The following is a 7673-nucleotide window of genomic DNA, read 5'->3' on the forward strand; positions in this document are numbered from 1 at the left end:
ACTATAATAGTATCTCCATGATACTAAAATAACACTCTATTAACAAAAAAATATGTATGACCACATTAAATTTCATACATATGAATTTCTCTAAATACAACAAAACTACAAAAACACTCTCATTTCTAGATCTGACTTGAAAACGTGGTGAACAGTTGCTGGTACCCATTGACTTCCATAGTATGAAAAAAAGAATAGTCAGTGGAGTCCAGAAACTCTTTGGTTATCGACATTCGACATCAAAATATCTTCCTTTATGTTCAACAAAAGGAAGAAATTCATACTTAAGAATGAGTAAATGATGACAGAAGCTACTTGTTAGCAATCTAGAAAAGTTATAGTTACTAAAATCTATGATTCTAGTTGAATTACTGCCAGAAATTGTAGTTAAAGAGATAAATCACTCAAAACATTTTTTTAAATGTTGGTCCCCATTGACTTCCATAGTATAGGGAAAAAATACTATGGAAGTCAAAGGGGACAAGAAACTGTTTGGCTACCCACATTCTTCAAAAAATATCTTTTGTGTTCAACAGAAGAAAGAAACTCAACATGAGGGTGAATAAATTATGACATTTTTGAGTGAACTATCCCTTTAAGTAGCATCACTACTTTTAGTTAGTTATTCCCAAACACAGTTTTTTTGCCTAGTTGAAGTGCTAATAACTGCTGAACGAGTTCAGCCTCTGTACTAATGGTAGATTGTTCCCAAAGCTCAGTGTACTAATATAGTCATGCTTTCATTGCGCTTTGCTGATTCCCAGAAATGGCCTGCCTGGAAAACAAGAAAATATGAAAATGAACTTTTAACTGTTTACAATCTCCAGTCTTGCCTCATCCATGTGCCTCAGTTGCTCGAGGTACTCATCTGGATTTTGATGTCACACCTGCTTTCAATCAGGTTCCGTGCTTGAGTAACTAGGATGTTTTCCTGGAAAAGAATAGCAACCGAGCAACACTTCAGGGTAAAGACACATTTCAAATGCTGTTTTTGCGCTGTTTTTGAACTAGCTGTGGTCATTCCAAACACATCTGAGAGAACAATACCACAGGTATGGACTGTCATGGACAGACAAGGCTGACATGTGCCAGGACATCAGCTGCGATTCGGGAATATACACTGGCATCCGAGTGACTTTGGTCATCTTGTTTACTTAAAATCCAGAACAAACATGTTATAAATGTGTTTTTCAAGCTTCTATTCTGGTAAGTGACTTTTTCCCCACACCCCCTGCTCACACCACAACAGCCTCTGCCAGAGCTAATAGCTCCAGAAATAGTCATCCACAGACATCAGATGTAGTGCCCTCGGTGTAGCTTTGTCCCCGTCTCACTTTTAACCCAGGCAGTAGTTAACACTGCTAGTTCACACTGGCTCAACAAACAGCACATTTCAACAGTTGATGGGTTTTGCTGGATCCTTCAGTCAACCCTGTCAGTGTTTGCTGAGGCATTGTGAAGCAGCCTTTAAAGGACAAACATAATACTAATGTTCCAATGTCATTCTTCACTTTTCAATATGGTTTAGTGCCATATTTAATTTGATGTGAATGGAAATGAGGATGTGAGGGACAGAAGAACAGTGTGTTCAATATGTTGTAAGTTATTGCGATTTTCAAAACATCCGGAAGCATTCATTTTCAATTCGAATTGGTAATTTGATGCAAGTGACAGCAACCTTTGGCCATGTGTAAAAGTTAGAGTTTATGCGAATGCACAGCGGCACAATACAGCAGCTATAGTTCAGACAGTAGCTATGTTTGAGATATTGCATAAAAAAATCACTGGATGAGTGTAAAGAGTGTAACTGGCTGTATAAAATGCAGTGGACACCAGCAATGGACTGCATGAACGTAGCTGTGGTTTCTTGCATTTATCAATGCAGTCATTAATGTAATTAGCACAGATGAAGGAATGATATGGAATGTGGGTTTGGCCTGTAATGCAAAGCAGGTGGGTTTGTCATACGAGTGGTTTTAGCATTTCTCACACTGCACAAGTTATATATTCAGTATAATAGTCAGTATAAAAAGAGCAAACATTTAGCACATTTATCATCAAATTTTAACTCTATTTGAAAGAATGTTTTGATTTAACGTTGCACACAGCTTTAGTTTACTGCACTGAATTTTTTTTCTTGATTAGTGCCTTTTTACGGATCCCTCTACATGAAAAAAATTGCATGTTATAAATTAAGTCTTAATTCATTCCCTCGTTTTAAGTCAATTGTGGCCACATTGTACTAATCCGTTGTTGTTGTTTTTAAATAGTAGCCATAAAACGAGGATATGAATTAATAAAACGTGCCCATAAATTGAGCCGTAGGAATGAATTCTTAATTCATGGCCACAATTTTACTATTTTATTTTACTATTTTTTACACTATTTTTTATCAATTTACTTGAGAAGCAATATTGTGCAAGAGAATTTATCTTTCAGAGACTGTATCTTGAATTTTAAATTACTGAGATGATAATTAAAATGTAAATGTTACATAATAATTACATTTATTCAATAATTTAAATAAAAAATTTTGAGATGATTTTTCCTAACACATGATGCATCAATATTTATTTATTTTATTTTTTTGCTTTGTGATGCAGAGGAAGGCTTGGATTGCTCAAGCTGTGTCCTTGAAAACTTGAAGACAAGTCTATTTTTTAACAGATCATAAACAATGGCTTCTTTATGAATTCCACTGCCGAACGGATGTGGAGGCACCAAATCAATGTACCACTGTAGGACAGCAGTTTATGGATCTTTTCCCAGTGATCAGATATCATCTGAGAGAAGTGACCCTCGAGTCCAGCAATCTTGGAACTCTGATGTGGATGATAAAAAATGTTTTTATTGTGATATGTGGTCTAGAATCTAGATAAATCAGTTAAATCATTTGCACGCTATTTCACACATTCTTTTTGTGTATATTTCTGTGTTTTTTTTCTTTAGCGTGCAAAACAAGCTTCATTCTTTCTCTTCTCCCCCAAAGAGATTTATATATTGTGTTCTGTGCAAGCAATCCAGTGCGGTTCACTGTTCCCAGCAGAGTCTCTCTGTTTCCTCCTCGGTAAGAGTTTCAGGGGACTTGACCAATCATTTACAAACAGGAAAGGCAGACTGATAGTGAGCACTTCCCCCACACTCATGCATTTTTTTGTTTCTACATAGAGTAAGGCAAAAAAAGGGCAAAAGAAAAAACACAGATGCATTTTGTTCCCACATCAAGCATTCCCAACAGGCCCGGCGCTAGAGGGGGGGCCTCACCCCCACGGACATCCCTGTGCCCCCCCCCCTCCGGACCGAGGGGGACAGCCGGACTTTAGTTTCGCGTGTATAGGCCTAGTAGTCTAACTCATAGTGTAAAATAGTCTAACTGACTGCTTTTAGATGGAAATGCTAATAATAGCATAACGAAATACATTTGGCAAACAATCCAGTGCATCTGCCCTTCTGTTTTGGAAAAATGATTTTACAATGCATTTTTGCAGAAGGGAGCAAAGTGGCCAATCACAGACATGTTTGTTGATTTCTACAACGCAATGGCCAATCAGATGTGTTTAGGTTGGAATCCACGCACTCACCGCTTTTTGTCCGTTGCCGAGTTCTATCATGCTCGTAAACTTCATAAAAAAAAAAGTTTCATTGTGTGGTCACATTCATTGGTTAAAACGGAACTTTGTGAGATCATGATGAATGAGTGACTGTTTTTAATACATTTAAAGGGAGCACTCTTTCCATGCTGTATACGATAATATATTCAGATTTTAAATGAAACGTGTGTTTTTCATGCTTGACAAGCGGCCACGTACGACACAGAGATAGCTAACTACTACACTATATAGAAAAAGATAATAGCCTAATTTCAGAAGCACAAAGTGATGTGATTCTGCAACCGAGCCTGGTCCAAATGCAGGATTTAGGGCTTTAATAACAAAGAATTGTAACATTTTACAATAAGGTTCCATTAGTTAATGTTAGTTAATGTATTAAAGTGTATTAAAGTGTTAGTTAATTATTGTAAAGTGTTACCCAAATAATGTATTTTGAGTGTTCATTTGAAACTAAGCGCAGGCCGATTCGGCCCCCCCAAGAAATATAAAAGCCCCCCCAAGTCGTGCGTCCTGGCGCCGGGCCTGATTCCCAACAAATATATCACTTATCAATCAAATCTTTACTATAATAAATCATAATAAAACATAATTCATCTGTCCATCCAAAGTTAAACCTGTGGCCAGTTGCATAAACTCCTGAGACTAGTCTTAAAAGTTAGTCATCAAACTTTTTTTCTGCAAGAATGGTCATAACACTTTTTAAAGTCAGTTAAACGTAGATTGGTCTAATTTGAATCTGAAAAGTAAGACTGATTACCAGATGGTTAACTGCTAGTTAGTCAAAACAGTCTTAAAGGGGTCATATGATGCTGCTAAAAAGAACATTATGACTATGTTTATGTGTGTCATTTCTATTCTGCCAGCATCTTCAAACAGAATTGCAGAAATAGTGATTGTTTCCAAACAGCTTTCCAAACACTCCCCCATGCATTGGCCAAACAAACAGTTGCCCCACCCCAAACTCACACCATTGGCTGAGCCACTGTTGCTATGTCCGGCAGGTCGGAATTCTCAGACAAAGAGCAGTGATTTGACAGTACTGTGTGCACTTTTCTCTGCACATTAAATGCTAATTTTTTTTAATTTTTAATAGAATGTAATTTCATTCATACTACCCACATTCATACTTTATAGAACATACTTTACTTTACTACAATGAAAGTCAAAATGTCACCAAAAGTGTTTGGTTACCAGCATTCTTAAAAACATCTTCTCCTTTAAGACTTGTTTTCAGAAAATGCATATTAAATGCAATTATATTTTCTTGTACAGCACTGGACTTTTAAAAAAAAATTTTTTTTTACTTGTTTTAAGTATAAACAAGTTAAAAACAAGTTAAAAATAATAATTTTCAAGATTTCAAGAATGTCTGAAAACAAGTCTTAATAGCATTGTTGCTTCCCTCAAAAACTTGTCTTTTAGGCTCCTTGCAGTGAAAATGGGACAGGAAAAATATTTAAGCATTAAAACAATTTACACATATCACCTTTAAGACTGAATGTGTGAAAAGTTTAAAAAGGACCTAGATTCAATAAGGGTTGTCCAAATGGACAAAGTAGGAAAGTGGAATTTTTTTTGATCAGAAAGTAACCTGGTGAATCACTAAATCATGTATGCATGTTGTTCTTTTATAACAATGCATTTCGTCTTTGCACAGAATAGTCAGGAAAAAAAATAATGGCAATTATGTTTTGAAAAAACAAAAAAACAAGATCATATCATGTTCCACTGAGACAATGTGTTGTACCTGTGAGCAGAAGCAGCCTGTCAACCACATGCTTGCTTTTTAAATGTTTGTGGTTTCATTTAAAGGGCCAGTGATGTCACTAATGTTGAATTTTAGTTTGGTTTGCAGCAGAAGGGAAATTCATGCCTTCGTCTGATTGGCTAAATGTTGTTTTGTTCTCTGCAGACACATGCCTGGAGACAGGAGAGCCAATCAGAGAGAGCGAGGGAGGGGCCTCTGCACCATATGTTGAACCAAGCTGGTTTCCTGAACAACCACACAGCTCTAGTCCGGATGTCTCATGTCACACAGTTCTCTCTGTGCACTAGGCCAGCTGTGCCCTTTCCTGCCCTCTTGGCTTCTCCCCTTGTTTTGCAATAAAGGTGACCCATAATTCTCATGAGTTTGGCCCTGCTTGGGTTATTCCTCCAGAAGTCATCAGCAGTGAGAATACACTTACCCACAGCAGAACGACCTCACGAGCCTCTACTGCTGTTAGTCAGCCAAATGTTAAGTCACTGCACACCAGCGCACAAACAAACAACAGCATGGCTGAAACACTTTTGGTAGCAGCTCAAATTCAGCCTGAGTCTATCTGAGATTATGCTCTACTGTAAGATTTGACCCTTTGTTTCACCGCTTCTGGTGCTGATGTTTGTGAAGTATGGCACAACAGGGCTTTTGTACCACTCGGATTCTTGGCTTTCTTTTGTTTGGCACCAGCTCCATGTGCTTTTTTCCCTGTAGTTTGGCACCAGTGACCTCTCTCCACCTGCTTCTCACTCTAAACCAGCCTGTCAGGTCGGTCTGGTTATAAAGCCAAAGATAAGCGCTCTGTGGGACTCACTGCTGGTTGTTTTCGTTGGTTGATTCTCTTCTCTTTCATGCAGGAGGCAAAAATAGTAGGACAGTTGTGGTGAAGCAGTACTACGATATAGAGATAGCTCATCGAAGATTTACAGCTCTGCCTACTCACCCTTATGTTGTTCCAAATAGGTATGGAAATCATTTTGAAGAACACTTATGTTTCGGTCCATACAGTGAAAGTCAATGGGGTCCAAAAACAACATTGTAAAGAAAGTTTTACACTAGCAAAAGGATAGGTTTGTGTGAGCAAAATACTAATATTTTAAACATTTTATACTACAAACCATCATTTCCAGCCAGTGGAAGTGTTAAATCAAGTGTGGACTCATGAACCTGTGTATAACAGTTGGCAGTTTACAAAGTTTAAAGTGCCCCTATTATGCCTTTTCGAATAGTACCTTTCATGCAGTGTGTCATGTAGCTGTATGTGAACATAAACTATCTGCAAAGTTGTGAAGCCGACAGTGCACGATAAATAAAGTTATTGTCTATCAAAAAAAAGAGTCGGCTCGCAATCGCCTAAACGAGTGGTCATGAATTCGAATCTTATTCTGTTACGGCTCTACGTCACGAAGTAACACATTTGCATAATGTCCGCCCACGTTCTACGTCGCCAACTTGCCCGCCTACAAACACAGAAAAATTTCTGTGTGGTTAGCATCATGTCGAGAAGACGCTGTATCCTACGCTGTGAGAGTAAATTTGTTTTATCACACCTTATAATTATCACAAACTTGTTAACACTTGACACTTACCACTGAGAAACGTCGGAAACGGTAGTGCGGTAGTGCTTGCAAATCAGTCTCTTGTCGATCAGCCAGTTCAACCGCTTCATCATCAGACTCCGTCTCGAATTGGTAAGGTACAATCGATACCATCTTTTCTATGTATTGGCAAGTCTCCAGGGCTGTCATTCCGTCATGGCAATGGGCGTTTCGTTTCCGACCGTTTCCGACACGCGCTGTAGATCAATCCAGAGCCAATCTCTCTACGGCTCTGGACCAATCACAAAGGACTGCGCCATCTGACCAATCACAGCAGTGAGGGCTCACGGAAAGGAGGGGTTTAGAGAGACTGATTCTTTGAACTGCTTCGCACGAGTCGTTTACGAATAATTTAGAAATGAGGTAAAATTAAATCTATTTTATGAGAAAACTAACGTGTTTTGCAATGCACGTGGGACGGCATGAGGGTGAGTAGTGATGAGAAAATTCCCATTTTTGGTTGGAAATTCTGGGCCGAAACCAAAACCGAAATTTCAGGATGCACTTCTCTGAAAAACAAAACTAAATGTAATTTAATAATCAATTAATTAATAATCAACACTAATCAAAACAATAATCAAATAGCATTAAAAGTTAATCCAGCACTAGTGTCCACACAGCTGACAAGTCATCAGAGAAGCACTAATACACGTCACTGATTTCAGCCCTCCAACGATATTTTGGCCGAATCCGAAACCTATTTCA

At 38.1% G+C, this 7673-nt stretch overlaps 1 long non-coding RNA gene across 1 annotated transcript; it reads left to right on the plus strand.

Annotated features, from left to right (window-relative positions):
- Positions 1 to 2754: 2754 nt before the first annotated feature.
- Positions 2755 to 5717, plus strand: LOC107723844 (uncharacterized). The gene is made up of 3 exons (XR_001637979.1): positions 2755 to 2827; positions 2950 to 3067; positions 5524 to 5717. It is a non-coding gene; the product is annotated as an uncharacterized LOC107723844 (long non-coding RNA).
- The last annotated feature ends 1956 nt before the right edge of the window (positions 5718 to 7673 follow it).

Source organism: Sinocyclocheilus rhinocerous, unplaced genomic scaffold (genome assembly GCF_001515625.1).
Source record: "Sinocyclocheilus rhinocerous isolate Xijiao unplaced genomic scaffold, SAMN03320098_v1.1 scaffold1296, whole genome shotgun sequence".
Taxonomy (NCBI): Eukaryota; Metazoa; Chordata; class Actinopteri; order Cypriniformes; family Cyprinidae; genus Sinocyclocheilus; species Sinocyclocheilus rhinocerous.